The sequence below is a fragment of the Triticum dicoccoides genome, chromosome 4A (genome assembly GCF_002162155.2).
Source record: "Triticum dicoccoides isolate Atlit2015 ecotype Zavitan chromosome 4A, WEW_v2.0, whole genome shotgun sequence".
Classification (NCBI taxonomy): domain Eukaryota; kingdom Viridiplantae; phylum Streptophyta; class Magnoliopsida; order Poales; family Poaceae; genus Triticum; species Triticum dicoccoides.
This window is the reverse complement of record NC_041386.1, coordinates 82380250-82398768: the sequence shown is the minus strand read 5'-3', so window position 1 is coordinate 82398768 and position 18519 is coordinate 82380250.

Sequence of the window (18519 nt, the reverse complement as noted above, 5' to 3'; positions counted from 1 at the left end):
GTGTTTCATCAATTGAGCAAGGACAACGCCTTGGTGGCCATTACGGCCAATTATCCAGGGCTACTCCCAGCCTCACAGGTAACTGAGACCGAAGTCCTAGCACTTTGAAAAGGGATCTGTCCTCGCGCGTTTTCGATTGTCGTATGACAACCGTGTTTTGCAGGGGAGGTCCTTGAGAGGGAGGCCGAGCCTGCGGCGACTAGCCAACGAGGGGCGGCGAGGCCCCGCGAGCTGAAAAGAAGTGCGGCCCGAACTGAGGCACCGGCGCAAAGGTATAGCGCGCCACCTTATTCCCAGGTGTTATTCCTTCGAGGCATATTAACGCTCGTGCTCTCTTCAAGACTAAGAGATCTCGCCGGACTATATCCGGAGAGGCTGCCAATCGCGCCTCCACCAGCCAGGCTCCAAAGCCTGGTCCGGAAGCGGAGGCGAACACGAGGCGTGCACCGGACGCTCCTCTGACGGAGGATGCGGACAGGCTGTCTGCCACCAATTCTGAGGTGGAGAGTGCCATGAACCACAGGCATCGCCGAACAGTTCTTCGCGACGCTTGTTTCTCCCAAGAGGCATTGGATGTCTTCAATTCGGGAGACGCGTACCTCCGTGCCACTCAAAATGGTCTAGCCAGAGCCACGGAGCAGTATGTGAAAGACATACGGGTAAGAAAATTTTGGTAATTATATATATATACCAGTAGCCCCCGAGACTTGAAACAGTTAGGATAACTGTTTTAAGGATCATTTGTTATGCAGGTTCTTACAGAAAAGAATACCCTACTGTCCCAGGAGCTAGAAGAGTGCAAAGCCCAACTTGTGGCCGCACTAGCCGCGGCAGGGGAGCCCAAGTAGACCCCCTCTGGTAATATACACTTCGAAAGATAAGTATTTTGCGAAGTGCGGCGTGGGTGCAAATCTGACAAATGAAATTGCGGATGGCGCCGGATTAAATCCGGAAGTGCGACAACTCCGACGCCAGCTAAAGGCTGGTGAGAGCATGCTGACAAAGGTGAGGCGGGAGAAGAACGATCTCCAAGATGCCAACACCAAGCTGGGCGTTGAACTAAAGGACGTTCGTGCCCAGCTGTTGGACTCCGTTAAGGAGAATCAGCGGCTTCGACGCGGCATATATAGTAAGTGCTTAAACGAACTTTGAAAAAAGAGCTCGGCGAGGAAGTCGACTAACAGAGTAATGTCTGTAGGTATGCTGATAGGTCGTCCTCCAAAGGAAATGCCCGGTTCTACAGGTGACCTTCTTCCCGAGCTCTCACAACTGCACGAGCGAGTTCGGCAGGTGATGCAAGGCGTCGCCCAGGCCTTGTGGCCATCCGTCTCCATGCCCGAAGGCCTTGGAGAGCTTGTAGAGAAGCTGAAGGGAGCGCGGCGGCGCTTCCGATTGTGGAAGATGTCAGCCTACCGTCAAGGCGCCAGGGAGGCCTGGGTCATGGTGAAGACGCGGTACACGAAGGCTGACCCAAACCACATGGCCGAGGTCGGACCCGTAGGGCCCGATGGGAAGGAGATCCCTGTGAGCATAGTATACGGCCAAGTAGAGTTGGCCGCAAAGTATTCCCAATAGGACTGTAAACTAGACAGCCTGTTAGATGGTATTGAAGAGGAATACAATCAGTCAGATTGACTATGTAATTTTAATTGACATGTGTAATGCCTTCTAGCCGGATTGTAGATCATTTGTCATGGCCGACCTTTTCGCTTCAACCTCGGGACCTGACGGTCCGGAGTGTGTCCGAATACCCTCGTGGTTATATAAGAATCGGGGTATGCATGGAGACCAGGCATAGGGGTCATTAGTGCTTGAACAGACAAGTGCCCAACTAGTTATGTTATATTACATGGTTAGTAAGAAACATCTTCCAGGGAGAATAGTTCCGTTAGGGGTTCCTTTCCCTGGGAGGCATGCCCTAAAGTGCATGTCCATTCTGCGAAAAGAGACGCGGGAAAAACATCTAGGGGCGTATAGATAAATAAGTGAAAGAAAAGATCATCTTTAGTTCACCGACCAAATATTCCCTTAAGAACGCTAGCTTTCGGCTTCACCCAGTCTGAGGTACACATCCGGCTGACCCGGCAGTAACAATCATAGAGGTGCTCCCTTTACCACCTAGCCGAACAATCGGGAACGTAGGGGTAAGCACAGGAGCCAGGCAACCCAGCTTGGCCAGAACTTAAGTCATATCGATGCATATAATGGCGAATAAAAGGTACATGTGGAAGTATGACACATGTGTTGGGCATGAAGCCCGTATAAATAAGCTTCTGTTTAAAGAAGCCCCCCGGTTTAGTGAGCGCGGATAGCGCGTCACTTTATGAGCCTTTAAAGGCTATAAGAGAGAGAGAGGAGAAGGAGAGAAATGTAAGACAGAAAGTATATAAAAAATGGACAGAGGAAGGAGACGAACACAAAGTTCGGCGCTAGGCATAGAATCTTCGTAGATGGGCTGCGTTCCATTGGTTCGGCTCGAGTCGATTATCCGATGCATCTCGCAGGTGGTACGCTCCACCAGTTAGGACTTGGTCGATTATGAAGGGACCTTCCCACTTGGGCTTGAGTTTGTCCTTTTTCTTGTCCGGCAGGCGTAGAACTAATTCGCCAATGTTGTAATTTTTGGCCCATACTTCTCTGCTTTGGTATCTTCGAGCCTACTGTTGATAGAATGCGGAACGGGCTTTTGCCACGTCACGCTCTTCCTCCAAGGCATCCAAACTGTCCTGCCGATCGAGCTCGGCTTCTCTCTCTTCGTGCATGCACACTCGAGGTGAGTCATGAATTATGTCGCAGGGCAAAACTGCCTCTGCGCCGTACACCATGAAGAATGGTGTATATCCGGTGGTGCGATTCGGCGTGTTCCGCAGCCCCCAGAGTACGGAGTCGAGCTCCTCTACCCAGTGCGTATTAGATTCCTGAAGGGACCGCACTAATCTGGGTTTGATGCCGCTCATGATAAGACCATTTGCATGTTCGACCTGGCCGTTGGTTTGTGGGTGATAGACGGAAGCATAATCGAGCTTGATGCCCATGTTTTTGCACCAGAGTTTTACCTCATCGGCCGTAAAATTCGTGCCGTTATCAGTGATGATGCTGTGGGGTACGCCGTAACGGTGTACAACCCCGGATATAAAGTCTATCACCGATCCGGATTCGGCCGTCTTAACAGGCTTGGCTTCTATCCATTTGGTGAACTTATCCACCATGACCAGTAAGTATTTTTTCTTGTGGGTTCCGCCTTTAAGGGGTCCAACCATGTCAAGCCCCCAGACCGCGAAGGGCCAAGTGATGGGGATAGTTTGGAGGGCGGTGGGTGGCATATGGCTTTGGTTTGCAAAAATCTGGCAACGGACGCATCGTTGGACTAAGTCCTGGGCATCTGCCCGGGCCGTTGGCCAATAAAAGCCTGTACGGAAGGCCTTGCTTACAAGGGACTGAGCTGCAGCGTGATGTCCGCCGAGTCCGGCATGAATTTCCGCCAGGAGGTTCCGCCCTTCCTCTTCGGAGATGCACCTTTGAAGGACTTCGGTAGTGCTTTTCTTATAAAGCTCTCCCTCATGGACTTTATAGGCTTTAGATCGCCGCACTATGCAGCGTGCCTCATTTTGGTCCTCGGGGAGTTCCTGCCTGGTAAGGTAGGCGAGGAATGGTTCTGTCCACGGGGCGATGATGGCCATTAATACGTGGGCTGAAGGTGTTATTTCATTGGCAGAGCCTCCAATTATGTCAGAGTGTTCGGTGTCGGGCAGTGCGGTTGGGTCCGGGCTGTTATTGCCAGGTTCCCCTTCCCATACTACGGACGGCTTGAACAGCCTTTCCAAGAAGATGTTGGGGGGGGGACTACATCGCGTTTTGCACCGATGCGTGCCAGGACATCTGCCGCCTGATTATTTTCCCGGGCTATATGGTGAAATTTGAGCCCTTCGAACCGAGCTGACATTTTTAGGATGGCGTTGTGATAAGCTGCCATTTTTGGATCCTTGGCATCAAAGTCTCCATTTATTTGGGATATTGCGAGGTTCGAGTCCCCGCGCACCTCTACGCGTTGAATGCCCATGGATACTGCCATCCGGAGACCATGTAAAAGGGCCTCATATTCGGTTGCGTTGTTGGAGTCTGTGTACATTATCTGGAGTACATATTGAACTGTGTCTCCTGTGGGGGACGTCAAAACGACACCAGCCCCTAGACCGGCCAACATTTTGGAGCCGTCCAAGTGCATGACCCAGTTTGAATATGTGCCGTACTCTTTATGGAGTTTGGCCTCCATCCATTCTGCGACGAAGTCGGCCAAAACTTGCGGCTTGATAGCTCGCCGTGGCTTGTAAGTTATGTCAAACGGAAGGAGCTCAATGGCCCATTTTGCAATCCGGCCCGTCGCGTCGCGGTTGTTTATAATATCGTTAAGTGGCACTTCCAAGGCTACTGTTATTGAGCACTCTTGAAAGTAGTGTCGCAGCTTCCGGGATGCCATAAATACCGCCTACGCAATCTTTTGATAATGCGGGTACCGTGACTTGCACGGAGTAAGGACAGTGGACACGTAATAGACTGGCTTTTGAAGGGGGAATTTGTGTCCGTCCGTTTCTCGTTCGACGACGAGCACTGCGCTTACGACCTGATGGGTTGCTGCAATGTATAATAGCATTGGTTCGCCAATGTTTGGCACAGCCAGGACTGGGTTTGTTGCCAAGATGGCTTTTATTTCGTCGAGTCTGGTCATGGCTGCATCCGTCCACTCGAAGTGTTCGGTGCGCCGAAGGAGGCGGTAAAGGGGGAGGGCCTTTTCTCCTAGGCGGGAGATAAAGCGGCTTAGAACCGCCACGCATCCGGTTAATTTTTGTATTTGTTTGAGGTCCTTTGGGATATCCAATTGTGACAGAGCTCGGATCTTGGCTAGATTTGCTTCAATTCCTCTACCGGATACAATGAAGCCCAAGAGCTTTCCGGCTGGAACGCCGAAACCGCATTTTTCCGGCTTGAGCTTGATGTCGTATGTTCGGGGTTATCGAATGTTAGCCTCAAGTCGTCTACTAGAGATTTGACATGTCTTGTTTTAACGACCACATCATCTACGTATGCCTCCACTGTTTTGCCGATCTGGTTTGCCAGACATGTCTGAATCATGCGCTGATATGTTGCGCCGGAATTTTTGAGCCCGAAGGGCATTGTGTTGAAGCAGAATGGGTCGTATGGTGTGATGAATGTTGTTGCGGCTTGGTCTGACTCTGCCATCTTTATTTGATGGTAGCCGGAGTATGCGTCGAGGAAACACAACGAATCGTGTCCTGCTGTAGCGTTGATAATTTGATCGATGCGGGGGAGAGGGAAAGGATCCTTTGGGCAAGCCTTGTTAAGGTCTTTGAAATCAACGCACAGGTGCCAGGATTTGTCCTTCTTTGGTACCATCACCAGGTTTGCTAGCCAGTCCGGATGTTTTATATCTTTGATGAATCCGGCCTCCAATAGCTTGGCTAGTTCCTCTCCCATGGCTTGTCTCTTAGGTTCAGAAAACGCTGAAGAGCCTATTTGACTGGCTTGAATCCTTTTAGGATATTTAAGCTGTGTTCGGCCAGCCTGCGTGGGATTCCTGGCATGTCTGAAGGGTGCCAAGCGAAAATGTCCCAGTTCTCTCGTAGGAACTCTCATAGTGCGGCGTCTACATCAGGGTTTAACTGTGCCCCGATGGAAGCTGTTTTATTGGGGTCCGTTGGATGGACCTGGAATTTGACTATTTCGTCCACCAGTTTAAAGGAGGTGGACTTGGATGTTTTATCGAGTATCACGTCGTCCCTATTTACCATGGAGCGCAGCGCAGTCAGTTCCTCAGCCGCTAGGGCTTCGGATAGCGCCTCAAGGGCCAGTGATGCTGTCTTGTTTTTGGGGCGGAGTGCTATGTCCGGATCACTAACGAGAGTGATGATTCCGTTAGGCCCAGGCATCTTGAGCTTCATGTACCCGTAATGGGGTATTGCTTGGAAGACTGTAAACGCTTCCCACCCTAGCAGAGCGTGATATCCGCTACTGAACGGGGCCACCTGGAACGTGACCTCTTCGGACCTGTAATTATCCGGCGTGCCGAACACCACATATAGTGTGATTTTTCCTGTACAGCACGCTTCCCGACTGGGGATTATTCCTCTAAAGGTTGTGCTGCTTCGCTCGATGCGGTTCCAGTCTATTTCCATTTTAGAAGGGTTTCCTCATAAATGAGGTTCAATCCGCTGCCGCCATCCATGAGTACCTTGGTAAGACGAAAGCCGTCAACTATTGGACTGAGGACCAATGCGGTTGGTGCTCGGGCTGTTCGGAATTTAGGTTCATCACTGGCGTTAAAAGTAATAGCCGTGTCACTCCATGGGTTTATTGTTGCTACTTGGTAGACTTTGGCAAGGCCGCGGAGTGTTCTTTTTTGCATATTATTTGATGCAAAAGTCTCGAAGACTGTTAATACCGTACTGGTTTCTCTGGGGTGGCTTTCTGTGGCTTCTGGAATTAGAAGATCTTCGCCAATTTTTGCCACCTGCCGGAGTATCCAACATGCTCTAAGGATGTGGGTTGGTGTGGCGCCCACTGCACTGTGGATTTTATAGGGTCCATTAAGCCATCCTTCCAGTACGGTTCCGTGCCCTGTAGAGGGCTTTTGCTTTTTGGTATTGAACCCGGGTGTCTGGCGATGATGCACCCTTTTGTTTCGGACTGGGTTTGTATTCAGGGCCGGATTGTCCCAAAATTTTATTTCGGGTTTCCAGGCGCTTTCCATCGCATAGTACTTTCGTACTATGGAGGCCAAGTCAGCGAAGCGTGTAATATCACGGCGACTTATGGCGTTGAGGATTCCCTTGTCCGTGCAATTATTGTATAAGAATAAAATTGCGTCTTCCTCACGGCAGTCCTTTATCATGTTCATAACCAGGAGGAATCTGGCCCTAGACTCAATCTCCTCCGTTGGATTTCTCGCACTGCATAATGTTTGAGAAACGGATGACCGAGACACAGTCTTTCCGAAGAGGTCCCCTTAACCGATAGATAGGTCGGTACACCTACAACCCCCTACATCTGCTAGCCCATCATGGAAAGGTTTCCCACAACTTACTCAACTATGCCAGAGCCCATAATGGCATGTGGATGCACACAGAAGTTTCCAGCATGAATAATCTTATGATCCCTTTGAGCCTGGGTGGCAGTCCATAGGAAAATCACACGGTACCCCGGGATTTCCAAAAATACAGGCAATCACTGGGTTCCCCAGGTGCCTCAATCCACCCAGATGTGTATTAAAGTTGCCACCTTAAGTTAACCATTAATTAACAACTCACATCTGTCATGGATACACTCAAACCCAAACCACGTCTACTAGCATAGCAGCAATATAAGAAACGTAGAAGTAACTCCCAGGGTTTGATAATAAAACAAGTGAATAGGTACTACCTCATCTACTTCCCAACCCACAATTTATTCAGATCCTAACCATGCAATTATTTGAGGTTTGATCTAATGCAATAAAAACTGGGTAGTAAAGAGGTATGATCAAAGTGTTACTTGCCTTGCTGATGATCCGTGAAACCTAGAGACTCGTAGTAGCACGCTTCGCACTCCGGGTACTCTATCGCAATCAAACAAGTATACAATAAGCAATCAAGCAAGAAGCACAGGTAAAACTCAAATAAAAAGATCTAACCAGGAAGTTCAACTTAAGAACTCTGGTTTACAAAAAGAATCAAATCAAATGAAGCAACGAAACTCAAACTGCAAAAGAAACAAGCTCCGATTACTAATCTGGACTAAAGTCAATTTTTACAGTAGCAAAAACTTGTTTAAGTTGGTTAAACAGAAAGAGGGCTTCGAGACAAAACCCTAGGCGCTTGAATCGTCTGATTCTGATAATCGAGCGAAAAGATACACTAAAACGAAAATTGGATCAGAAATCACGATCGAAAATAATCGCGAAAAATCCGAGAAAAAGAAAAAAAACTGACGAATAGGCTAAGGAACGAATGTTCGCTGTCTGTGACTAACGGATGAAAACCGTTCGTTAAACTGAACGTATGGATGAATGTCCGCTAAATAACTAAACCGAAAAAACCGAACCGGATCTAAAAATGGATTTAGGGTTTCGAAAAAAACCGAGGCGGCGGCGGCGACTGCCTCCGGCGAGGCCAGCGAACGGCGGCGGGGCGGTGGCGGCGGCGAGGCGAGGCGGCGGCGGCGGATCGGGCGGGGCTGGGGTTCGGGCGGCGGGGCGCGGGTTTGGCTGCGGTGGGCTGCGGTGCCCCGGCTTATAAAGCCTCCCGGGCGGAGTCCCGCTCGGGTACGGCCCGGAGTCGGTTTCTTTTTTTTTATTATTCCGTGCAAAAATCCTGAAATAAATTTTCCCCGTCCTCTAAAAATCTACTGGACAAGGTGAACATTTATTTGGGACTCTAATGCAATTTTGAAAAACGCGATTTTTTCCTAATTCAAATAAAATAGCAATGAAACTCCGAATAAAAATCTTATTTGATTTTAATATTAAATCTCCAATATTTCTTTATTTTGAGGAAGTCATTTTATCCTCTCTCTTTTATTTTTATAAAAGAAATATTCGAAGAGAAAATAATTAAAATCAAACGATCCTCTTTTCAAAAATTGAGAAAACTCAAATATGAAAATAACAAAATTCCCAACTCTCTCTGTGGGTACTTGAGTTGCGTAGAATTTCTAGGATCAAGCCAAAATGCAATAAAACATTATATGCAATGATGATCTAATGTATAACATTCCAAATTGAAAATTTGGGATGTTACAAACCTACCCCCCTTAAGATGAATCTCGCCCTCGAGATTCGGGTTGGCTAGAAAATAGGTGAGGGTGATCTTTCCGTAGGTCTTCCTCTCGTTCCCAGGTGGCTTCATCTTCGGTATGGTGACTCCACTGAACCTTGCAAAACTTGATACCTTTGCTGCGTGTGACTCGGCTGGCAATATCAAGAATCTTGACTGGCTTCTCCTCGTAGGTCAAATTGCTATCTAACTGTATTGCTTCCAGTGGCACTGTATCTCTCAGAGGGATATCATCCATCTCTGCGTGGCACTTCTTCAACTGGGAAACATGGAACACATCGTGAACTCCTGATAACCCTTCGGGCAATTCCAGCTTGTAAGCAACTTCTCCCATACGTTCCAAAACATTGTATGGTCCCACAAAACGTGGTGCTAACATTCCCTTAACTCCAAAGCGCTTCACTCCTCGAAGTGGAGATACACGAAGATACACTCTGTCTCCGACTTCGTAAACTGTCTCCTTGCGTTTAGAATCCGCATAACTCTTCTGCCGGGACTGGGCTACCTTGATTCTATCACGAATCAGTTTAACCTTCTCTTCAGACTCTTTAATCAAATCTGGTCCAAACAATTGTCGGTCTCCAACTTCATCCCACAACAATGGTGTCCTGCACCTCCTTCCATACAATGCTTCAAAAGGGGCCATCTTTAAACTGGCTTGATGGCTGTTGTTGTAAGAAAACTCTGCGTAAGGCAAATTATCGTCCCAACTAGATCCATAATCTAGTGCACAAGCTCTCAACATGTCCTCCAAAATTTGATTGACTCTCTCAGTCTGTCCATCCGTCTGCGGGTGAAAAGCTATACTGAACTCTAGCCTGGTTCCCAAAGTTTCATGCAACTGATTCCAAAACTTTGAGGTAAATTGGGTTCCTCTATCTGATACAATGGTCCTTGGAACTCCATGCAAACATACGATCCTGGTCATGTATATCTTTGCCAACTTAGCACTGGTGTAAGTGGTCTTCACTGGGATGAAATGAGCTACTTTCGTCAAACGATCGACTACAACCCATATCGAGTCATAGCCTGAACAAGTCATGGGTAATCCCGTGATAAAATCCATGCCTAGCATATCCCACTTCCATTTGGGTATCGGCAATGGTTGTAGAAATCCTGCTGGCTTCTGATGCTCTACCTTCACTCTTTGACATACATCACAAACTGCTACATACTCCGCAATATCCTTCTTCATTCTGGTCCACCAGAAACTATCCTTCAAATCTAGATACATCTTGGTATTTCCTGGGTGAATTGAATATGGCGAATCATGGGCCTCTTGTAAAATCAGCTTCCTGATCTCCTGATCATTTGGCACATATGTGCGGTCCTCAAACCATAAGGTATCGTGCTCATCCTCACGAAATCCCTTGGCTTTTCCTTTGCTCATCATTTCCTTTATCTCGACAATCTCCTTGTCTGTCCTCTGAGCTTCTCTGATCTTATCCATCAAAGTAGATTGAATCTCCAAAGCTGCTACATAACCTCTCGGGACTATTTCCAAACATAGCTCACGAAGGTCTTCTGCTAACTCCTTAGGTAACTCTCCGGTCATGAGGGTGTTGACATGACTCTTGCGGCTCAACTCATCGGCTACTACGTTAGCCTTTCCGGCATGATAATGCAACTTCATATCATAATCCTTAATGAGTTCCAACCATCTCCTCTGTCTGAGATTCAACTCCTTCTGCGTGAAGATATACTTCAAACTCTTGTGATCCGTGTATACTTCACAATGGTTTCCGATGAGAAAATGTCTCTAAGTTTTCAACGCATGTACTATGGCTGCTAATTCCAAATCATGCGTGGCATAATTTAACTCATGGGGTTTAAGCTGTCGTGAGGCATAGGAAACAACTCTTCCTTCCTGCATAAGCACTGCTCCAAGTCCTCGACGAGAAGCATCACAATACACTTCATAATCCTTGCGTTGATCTGGCAGGATCAACACTGGTGATGTAACCAAGCGTTTCTTCAACTCCTGAAAACTATCCTCACATTCCCCAGTCCATTTGAACTTGGTGTCCTTCTTCAACAACTCAGTCATAGGCTTTGCAATCTTTGAGAAATTCTCAATGAACCTCCGGTAGTATCTTGCGAGTCCAAGAAAACTCCGAATTTCTCCAACTGACGTGGGTGCCTCCCAATTTGTCACAGTGACAACTTTGGTAGGGTCTACCACTATTCCTTCTCCGGATATAACATATCCAAGGAATCCAACTTCCTTCAACCAAAACTCGCACTTGCTGAACTTGGCGTATAGTTGATGTTCTCTGAGCTTCCCAAGTACCAAATGCAAATGCTCTTTATGCTCCTCTTCATTCTTAGAGTAGACCAGAATATCATCTATGAACACCACAACGAACTTATCCAAAAACTCCATAAACACCTTGTTCATCATGTTCATAAAATAGGTAGGTGCGTTAGTCAGGCCAAATGACGTAACAGTATACTCATATAGCCCATACCTTGTGGTAAAAGTTGTCTTAGGTATATCCTTCTCTCGAATCTTCAGCTGGTGGTACCCTGATCGCAGATCGATCTTGGAAAACACCTTAGCTCCTTGCAGCTGATCAAACAAATCATTGATCATAGGCAGTGGGTACTTGTTCTTGATCGTCACCTCATTCAATCCTCGATAATCAACAACCATCCTTAACGATCCATCCTTCTTCTCCACTAGAAGTACTGGCGATCCCCAAGGTGATGAGCTTGGATGAATATATCCTTTATCCAGTAACTCCTTAATCTGCTTCTTAATTTCCTCTAAATCCTATGTGGGCATCCTGTACGGTCTCTTAGATATTGGCCCTGTGCCTGGCAAAAGCTCAATCAAGAACTCGATGCCTCTATCCGGTGGCATGTCTGGCAACTCTTCAGGAAATACATCCGGGAAATCCTTCACCACTGGTACTTCCTCCAGTACAACTCCTGATAAGGAATTTACTTGAGTCCTAATCAGCACATGCCGGGATACATACTTGATCCTTCTTCCTTCGGGGGTGGCGAGCAAAATTGACTTACTAGCGCAATCGATGTTTCCTCCATACATCGATAGCCAATCCATACCCGGAATCACATCCAAACCTTGCGACTCCAAAATTATCAAGTCAAAAGGGAAAACATGACTACATATGGTTAATGGCAACTGGAAACATCCACTGCTTGCCATATACTCGGCTCCGGGTGAGGTTAATAGCATGGGTGTCTTAAGAACTCTAGTGGGCAACTTATACTTATCCACAAATCCCCTTGATATGTATGAATGCGATGCACCAGTATCGAAAAGAACGACTACAGTAAATGACTTAACCAAAAACTTACATATTACTGCATCCGGCTGGGCTTCAATCTCCTCCATGTTAACGTGTTTCACTTGTCCCCTATTGAAAGGGTTGGGCTTCTTCCCAGAGCTTCCATTGTCGTTTCCATTCTTTGCTTCAGGACATCCTAGGTGCTTGAATCGTCTGATTTCGATAAACGAGCGAAAAGATACACTAAAACGAAAATCGGATCAGAAATCATGATAGAAAATAATCGTGCAAAATCCGAGAAAAAGAAAAAATGACGAACAGGCTAACGAACGAACATTCGCTGTCTGTGACTAACGGACGAAAACCGTTCGTTAAATCGAACGTACGGATGAACGTCCGCTAAATAACTAAACCAAAAAAACCGAACCGGATCTAAAAAACGGATCTAGGGTTTCGAAAAAACCGATCAGTTTTCTCGTGAAAACCAAGGCGGCTGCGACTACCTCCGACGAGGTCCGGCGAACGGCGGCGGGCGGCGGCTCGCGGTGGCGGCGGATTGGGTGGGGCTAGGGTTCGGGCGGCGGGGCGCGAGTTTGGCCGCGGTGGGCTGCGGTGTCCCGGCTTATAAAGCCCCCTCGGGCGGAGTCCCGCTTGGGTACGGCCCGGAGTCAGTTTCCTTTTTTTTAATTATTCCGCGCAGAAAAACAAAGAAAAGAAATACTAAACAGACTCTAAAAATCCTGAAATAAATTTTACCCGTCCTCTAAAAATCTACCGGACAAGGTGAACATTTATTTAGGGCTCTAATGCAATTTTGAAAAACGCAATTTTTTCCTAATTCAAATAAAATAGCAATAAAACTCTGAATAAAAATCTTATTTGATTTTAATATTAAATCTCCAATATTTCTTTATTTTGAGGAAGTCATTTTATCCTCTCTCTTTTATTTTTATAAAAGAAATATTTGAAGAGAAAATAATTAAAATCAAACGATCCTCTTTTCAAAATTTGAGAAAACTCAAATATGAAAATAACGAAATTCCCAACTCTCTCCGTGGGTCCTTGAGTTGTGTAGAATTTCTAGGATCAAGCCAAAATGCAATAAAACATGATATGCAATGATGATCTAATGTATAACATTCCAAATTGAAAATTTGGGATGTTACACGTACACGGCATGGCATACATTATAGAACTTATGGCTGAGGCATAGGGAATGACTTTCATTCTCTCTCTATCTTCTGTCGTGGTCGGGCTTTGAGTCCTACTCAACTTCACACTTTGCAACACGGATAAGAACTCTTTGTTTGACTGATCCATTTTGAACTTCTTCAAAATCTTGTCAAGGTATGTGCTTTGTGAGAGTCCAATTAAGCGTCTTGATCTATCCCTATAGATCTTGATGCCCAATATATAGGTAGCTTCACCGAGGTCTTTTATTGAAAAACTCTTATTCAATTATCCTTTTGTGCTATCCAGAAATTCTACATCATTTCCAATCAACAATATGTCATCCACATATAAAATTAGAAATGCTGCAGAGCTCCCACTCACTTTCTTGTAAATACAGGCTTTACCATAAGTCTGTATAAAACCATATGCTTTGATCACCTCATCAGAGCGTATATTCCAACTCCGAGATGCTTGCACCAGTCCATAGATGGATCATTGCATTTTACACACTTTGTTAGCACCTTTAGGATCAACAAAACCTTCTGGTTGCATCATCTACAACTCTTCTTTAAGAAATCCATTAAGGAATGTGGTTTTGACATCCATTTGCCAAATTTCATAAAATGCGGCAATTGCTAACATGATTTGGACAGACTGAAGCATCGCTATGAGTGAGAAAATCTCATCACAGTCAACACCTTGAACTTGTCAAAAACCTTTTGTCACAAGTCAAGCTTTGTAGATAGTAATACTACCATCAGTGTCCGTCTTCCTCTTGAAGATCCATTTATTCTCAATGGCTTGTTGATCATTGGGCAAGTCAACCAAAGTCCAGACTTTGTTCTCATACATGGATCCTATCTCAGAGTTCATGGCCTCAAGCCATTTATCAGAATCTGGGCTCATCGTGGCTTCCTCATAGTTCGTAGGTTCGTCATGGTCTAGTAACAAGACTTCCATAATAGGATTTCCATACCACTCTGGTGCAGAACGTGCTCTGGTTGACCTACGAGGTTCGATAGTAACTTGATCCGAAGTTTTCATTATCATTATCATTAGCTTCATCTCTAGTTGGTGTAGGCATCATGGGAGCGGTTTTCTGTGATTAGCTACTTTCCAATTCGAGAGAAGGTACAATTACCTCATCAAGTTCTACTTTCCTCCCACTCACTTCTTTCGAGAGGAACTCCTTCTCTAGAAACAATCCATTCTTAGCAACAAAGATCTTGCCTTCAGATCTGTGATAGAAGGTGTACCCAACAGTTTCTTTTGGGTATCCTATGAAGACGCACTTCTCCGATTTGGGCTTGAGCTTATTAGGCTGAAGCTTTTTCACATAAGCATCGCAATCCCAAACTTTAAGAAATGAAAACTTAGGTTTTTGCCAAACCACAGTTCATACGGTGTCCTTGATAACCCACAAGTATAGGGGATCACAACAGCTTTCGAGGGTAGAGTATTCAACCCAAATTTATTGATTCGACACAAGGGGAGGCAAAGAATATTCTCAAGTATTAGCAGCTGAGTTGTCAATTCAACCACACCTAGAAACTTAGTATCTGTAGCAAAGTGTTTAGTAGCAAAGTAATATGATAGTGGTGGTAGCGGCAACAAAAGTAAAGACAGCAAAAGTAATGTTTTTGGTATTTTGTAGTGATTGTAACAGTAGCAACGGGAAAGTAAATAAGCGAGAACCAGTATATGGAAAACTCGTAGGCACCAGATCAATGATGGATAATTATGCCGGATGCGGTTCATCATGTAACAGTCGTAACATAGGGTGACACAGAACTAGCTCCAATTCATCAATGTAATGTAGGCATGTATTCCGTATATAGTCATACGTGCTTATGGAAAAGAACTTGCATGACATCTTTTGTCCTACCCTCCCGTGGCAGCAGGGTCCTATTGGAAACTAAGGGATATTAAGGCCTCCTTTTAATAGAGAACCGGAACAAAGCATTAGCACATAGTGAATACATGAACTCCTCAAACTATGGTCATCACCGGAAGTGGTCCCGATTATTGTCACTTCGGGGTTGCCGGATCATAACACATAGTAGGTGACTATAGACTTGCAAGATAGGATCAAGAACTCACATATATTCATGAAAACATAATGGGTTCAGATCTAAAATCATGGCACTCGGGCCCTAGTGACAAGCAATAAGCATAGCAAAGTCATAGCAACATCAATCTCAGAACATAATGGATATTGGGGATCAAACCCTAACAAAACTAACTCGATTACATGATAAATCTCATCCAACCCATCACCGTCCAGCAAGCCTACGATGGAATTACTCACGCACGGCGGTGAGCATCATAAAATTGGTGATGGAGGATGGTTGATGATGACTACGGCGATGAATCCCCCTCTCCGGAGCCCCGAACGGACTCCAGATCAGCCCTACCGAGAGGTTTTAGGGCTTGGTGGCGGCTCCGTATCGTAAAACGCGATGATTTCTTCTCTCTAATTTTTTTCTCTCCGAAAGCAAATATATAGAGTTGGAGTTGGCGTCGGAGGGCATCCAGGGGGCCCACGAGGTAGGGGGGCGCGCCCCCACCCTCTTGAGAAGGGTGTGGGCCCCCTGGTCTTCATCTTTGGTGAGGATTTTTTATTGTTTTTCTAAGATGTTCCGTGGATTTTCAGGTCATTCCGATAATATTTGTTTTCTGCACATAAAACAACACCATGGCAATTCTGCTGAAAACAGCGTCAGTCCGGGTTAGTTCCATTCAAATCATACAAGTTAGAGTCCAAAACAAGGGCAAAAAGTGTTTGGAAAAGTAGATACGGCGGAGACGTATCAACTCCCCCAAGCTTAAACCCTTGCTTGTCCTCAAGAAATTCAGTTGACAAACTGAAAGAAAGAAAGAAAAACTTTTACAAACTCTGTTTGCTCTTGTTGTTGTAACTATGTCAAGCCAGTATTCAAGTTTTCAGCATAGATCATAACTAACCACATTTGCAATAATTCTCAGGTCTCACAATTACTCATATCAATAGCATAATCAACTAGCAAGTCATAATAATAAATCTCGGATGACAACACTTTCTCAAAATAATCATAATATGATATAACAAGATGGTATCTTGCTAGCCCTTTCTGTGACCGCAAAACATAAATGCAGAGCATCTTTAAAGATCAAGGACTGACTAGACATTGTAATTCATGGTAAAAGAGATCCAATCATAGTCATACCCAATATAAATTAACAGTGATGAATGCAAATGACAGCTGTGCTCTCCAGCTAGTGCTTTTTAATAAGAGGGTGATGACTCAACATAAAAGTAAATGGATAGGCCCTTCGCAGAGGGAAGCAGGGATTTGTAGAGGTGCCAGAGCTCGGTTTTGAAATAGGGATAAATTGTATTTTGAGCGGTATACTTTCCTTGTCAATGTAACAACTAAGAGATGGCGGTATCTTCCATGCTAAACACATTATAGGCGGTTCCCAAACAGAATGGTAAAGTTTATACTCCCCCTCCACCAACAAGCATCAATCCATGGCTTGCTCGAAACAACGAGTGCCTCCAACATACACCGGGTCCCAAGGGGAGTTTTGTTTGCAATTAATTTTTATTTAGTTTGCATAAAGCACGGGAGTGGGCATCCCGGTGACCAGCCATTTTCTCGTGAGTGAGGAGCGGAGTCCACTCCTCTTGAGAATAACCCGCCTAACACGGAAGATAAGGACAGCCTTTATTGATACATGAGTTTTTCGAGCATACAAAACATAATGTTTATTTGAAGGTTTAGAGTTTGGCACATACAAATTTACTTGGAACGGCAGGTAGATACCGCATATAGGAAGGTATGGTGGACTCATCTGGAATAACTTTGGGGTTTAAGGGATTGGATGCACAAGTAGTATTCCCGCTTAGTATAGGTGAAGGCTAGCCAAAGAATGGGAGGCGACCAACTAGAGAGCGACAACAGCCATGTACATGCATTAAAATTAATAAACATTGGATGCAAGCATGAGTAGGATATAATCCACCATGAACATAAATATCGTGAAGGCTATGTTGATTTTGTTTCAACTACATGCGTGAACATGTGCCAAATCAAGTCACTTAAATCATTCAAAGGAGGATACCACCCCATCATACCACATCATAATCATCTCAATAGCATGTTGGCACACAAGGTAAATCATTATAACTCATAGCTAATTAAGCATGGCACAAGCAACTATGATCTCTAATTGTCATTGCAAGCATGTTTATTCATAATAAGCTGAATCAAGAACGAGGGACTCATCATATTTACAAAAACAAAAGAGGTCGAGTTCATACCAGCTTTTCTCATCTCAGTCAGCCCATCATATATCATCATAATTGCCTTTCACTTGCACGACCGAACGGTGTGAATAATAATAAGAGTGCACGTGGATTGGACTAAGCTGGAATCTGCGAGCATTCAATAAACAGGAGAGGACAAGGCAATATGGGCTCTCGGTTAAATCAACGATAATGCATATAAGAGCCACTTCAACAATTTCATTATGGTATTCTCCTACCGACCCCCAAAGAAAAGGAAAGAAATAAAACTATTTACACGGGAAAGCTCCCAACAAGCAAAAGAAGAACCGGAAATATTTTTGGGTTTTCTTTTTAATTATTACTACTACAGCAGAAAAATAAACTACTACTAATTTTTTGGTTTTTCTTAAGGTCTAACAAACACACAAGAAGAAAGCAGGAAAAAGAAAATAAACTAGCATGGATATTACAGTGAAAAAGTATGAGCACCGACATCTAGCAATGAGTGTGTGTGAGCATAAATGTAATGTCGGTGAGAAATACGTACTCCCCCAAGCTTAGGCTTTTGGCCTAAGTTGGTCTATGGCCACGGCTGGCCTGGCGGATATCCATAATAATAGTTGTTGGGACCGTACTGTGATGAGGAAGAATAGTTGGGATCATACTGGTGTGCAGCGGTTATCGCCTGTTGTGCTGCAGCGTGGAATCAAGCTTCCTCCGCTCTCCTCTCGTACTCTTCTGCCTCCTCTCTGGTAATAACATATCTTCCTTTTGTCTGTGAATCAAAGAAGGCAGGAGCAGGGAGAGTAATACGGAAAACACGTCATTTATCAAAAATTAACCGATATAAGAGAGGTGATTCAGACCTCTCGACAAACTGGTGTGAAGCCATAGAGTTATAATCTAAATATGCAGGAGGCAACTCCATATCACCCTCACGAATGTCTATTTCAAGAAAATTAGCTAAGCGGGTTGCATAAATTCCTCCAAAGAAATC